This window comes from Arachis ipaensis, chromosome B03, assembly GCF_000816755.2.
Source record: "Arachis ipaensis cultivar K30076 chromosome B03, Araip1.1, whole genome shotgun sequence".
Taxonomy (NCBI): Eukaryota; Viridiplantae; Streptophyta; class Magnoliopsida; order Fabales; family Fabaceae; genus Arachis; species Arachis ipaensis.
The window spans coordinates 15,140,106-15,143,789 of NC_029787.2; the positions used below are offsets into that span (position 1 = coordinate 15,140,106).

A 3,684-nucleotide genomic window follows, 5' to 3' on the forward strand; every position below is an offset into this window, starting at 1 on the left:
ATTGTAAATTAATAAGTCAATGGCATCATGTCATATGTACTTTAAAATTTTACCTATACTTTAAAATTTTTCAAAAATTTCAAAGATAGATTTAAACAAAAACAACATATTGATTTATTTACCTCGTGATGCAAGCGATGATTAGCAAATTCAATATCAGGAGCTCTCAGTAGAAGATAAAGTTTTTTCACATTTGGTTGCACTCTAAGAATTTTTTCCACAAAAACTACCAAATCAAAAAATCAAATCAGGTAATTAAACACATGCTAATTAATCAAATAAAATTAGTAAGTAGAGTCATATATATATAAAAGCAAGATACAATATACTTTTTGCAAGGAAGCCAGTAGCACCAGTGACTAAGATGGTCTTGTCCTTAAGGAACTGTAGTATGCTTCCTAACTCCATTATGTATTATCTTAGATAAATTGAGAGGCAGAAGAACAATTTTCAAAGAACACAATAAAATGAGGTATGAGATGAGATAAGAGAAACGAGATGGACTAATATATATATATAGATACACACAGTTAGTGGTAGAGTTTGAAACAAAATTTTGGGGAAAAAAATTTAATATAAAAATTTAAAGTCAAACTCATTTGATGTAACTCTTTAAATTTTTGAAGGTTATATCTCACTTTTTTTATGATTCATTAAAGTAGAAGAACTATTTATAGGTGTTGATATTGTAGAATTTATATGTTTTCCTTCTTGAATATTAGTCTTCCTCTTAAAAAATGTATCAATTCTTTGATTTTTTTATCATTATTTTCATATTTTGTATAAAAATTTGAATATATATTCTATAAAATATATAAAAAAATTAGAAGGATAAATATTAAAATTTATAATATTTATTGATTTTTTTAATTAATTTATACAAATACAATAATATCAATACTTATTGAATATTCTAATATTTTTTATCATATGAAAAATTAAATTAAATAATAAAAATACCTAATTTTAGAATGAGAAACAAAAGCATAAGATAGGAATTGAACCTAGATACCCTAAATTATAGTAAAGCATTTGAGCCAACTAAACTATTCTTTATTTTTTTAAAAATTACTACTAACTTTTTTATAAAAAATTTGGAGAGGCCATGACCCTCCATTACCCTAGTTAAGTTCCGTCACTGAACACAGTGCGCCAAAAAAACGCACGTGATATATCGAGATCCGGCGGAAGCGTCGTCTGCCCGTTGCCAATAATAAAATGCATTCAAATCACAAAATAATACAATGAGGTCTAGTAGGGGTGTGCATGAGTCGGGTGAAATCGGGTTTAATGTGACCCAGACTCGACCCAAAATATATACCGGACCTATTTATTAGACCCGAATCCGACCCTATATCCGATGAAACCTATACACTTTCGGGTCACGATTATACCGGATAAAAACCGAGTGAAAACCGGGCCATTAACATTACATTATCTTGATACCTTCTTATAAGCTAGCATGTGAAAATATCCAAATTTTCAAGACTCCAACCATTATTTGACATGATAAAATTTACTTAGAAAAATATAATAAAAACCAATTCTTCTCTAAAATTAAAGCATAACCATAATCAATACTAATATTGTCTAATAACACCAAATATTTAAATCAATACAAATAACACAATATTATGCATTAATTAGTCTAAAATCTTATGCATTTTAAACATAAAACATTAACTTATAGTCTTATAATAACTAATTACACAAAATATTAAGGTTTACAATACTTAAATTTCACATAAGAATAGTCATCATCCATCACTAATACACAAAATATCAATTGTGTATGATGACCGGGCCACCGCACCGATTTCGGGTGACCCAAGCCATAGCCCGAACCCGACCTAAAATAATGACCGGGTCTATTTTTGAGACCCTTACCCGACCCTGGACCGATAAAATCACCCCAAATTAGCCCTTAAAATGTTCAGAAACAGATCGAATCTTCGAACCGGACCGAACCATCCACACTCCTAAAGTCACTACAAGAAAATAGAGTTATTTTAACACTTTATTTTTTAACACCATAATTAAATGTCAAAATTAATATATATTTTTGACAAATATCATAAATGTCAAATTTTCTATGTTTTCTTGATGAATAATTTGACCATAGAAAATTACTCATCAATTTTGACACTCGTTTGTTTTTAATTTACTCCACTATTTTTCTTCTTCTTTGGCTCTGTTAATTTTGACATCACACTGCTCTCAGTTTAGGATTATACTACTCATTCTTTATCTTCAAAATCTCAAGTTATTCTTTAGTTTCAAGATCTCATCCCATTCTTTGTTAAAATTTTTTGTTGAGAATATTTTATAGTCAATAAGTGTCAAAATAAATAGTATTTTTGACAATTAATAAGTATCACAGAAAATATGTTCTCAAAATTTTCTAACAAATTATTTTTGACAATCAATATTTATCAAAATAAGATTTAATTTTTTTTTTCACAATCACTTATATGTTAAAAATACTATTTTTGACAAAACTTTTATTAACATATTTTCATAGTTAAAATAGTGTCAAAATTTATTTTTTTGATAAATGTTAATTTTTTTTTACACATTATAACTCTCAAAAATAATCTATATTGTTGTAGTGAGTCTAGTATGGTGTTCACGTCAATCTATAAATAAATTCCACTCCTAGGAAGCCGCTGATAATAAAGATTACAGAAATATGGTTAGAGATACAACCTTCATTTAATATGTGACCTTTTTAATAACTTTTTAGAGACTTGATAGGTTAGTTAGACGCAAGAGACAAGGAAAGTGTGCCCTCTTTAGTTAATACATAATAGGTTAGGTATTTTGGGACAACATTATCTACAAAGCTTTTGATGTGGTAAAATAAAAGGTTAATTATCATTCGAAAAAAGTTGTTTCCTATACTTTTCCTTTTAACATCTATGACCTACCAACAATCACGCTTGTGAATTTGTGGTTTGCAAATTAGTAATGGAGGGCAAATTACAATTTTTTTATATTTGTAATCAAATATTTTATTTATAATTTTTTAAATTAGGTCTGTATATATATAAAATTCTTAGAAATATTTCATTTCTTTTAATATTTCAAACGATAAGGATTTAATATAAACTTTTTTAAGATAGAAAGAATATTTAGTTATTGTTGGACATTTTTACTTGTTGAAAAAACTATAAGGACTTTTGGGATTAATTCTTCCTTTCCGTGTAGACGTGCTTCATCGATAAAGTATGTGTGTTTCTTTGTTTCATCGTATGTATATTGCACCTATATAATATACATCCAGACTTTTAACGTATTGCTCGCTTTCCCTTCCATAGACGTGATTCATGTGTATTGCTTTATCTGAATATATATATAGGTAATATGAATGAATTTGACGGAATAGAAATCTTAGGTTGAATTGTTTATGTGGATATTTAGCTTGTATGTAATATAGATGACCGTATATGTTTCTAATTGAAAGACCAATCGCTCAAGCACACAACCATATAATAGAGATTATATACAGGAGGAGTTGATAGCTCAATTAAAAGCACATCATAACTCACAGTTTTATAATACGTATGAGTTATAATATGATATGTTTAAAAGGTTAGTTGATATACTTTGTGGAAGAGATTAGTTGATATAGCTGTGTTTGAGGAATAAGTTGTAAAGTTTTTACATATTTTAAGTGGTCAAGCA

At 27.7% G+C, this 3,684-nt stretch overlaps 1 pseudogene; it reads right to left on the reverse strand.

Moving 5' to 3' along the window:
• Positions 1 to 463, reverse strand: part of LOC107634213 — a 17,709-nt pseudogene extending 17,246 nt beyond the window's left edge.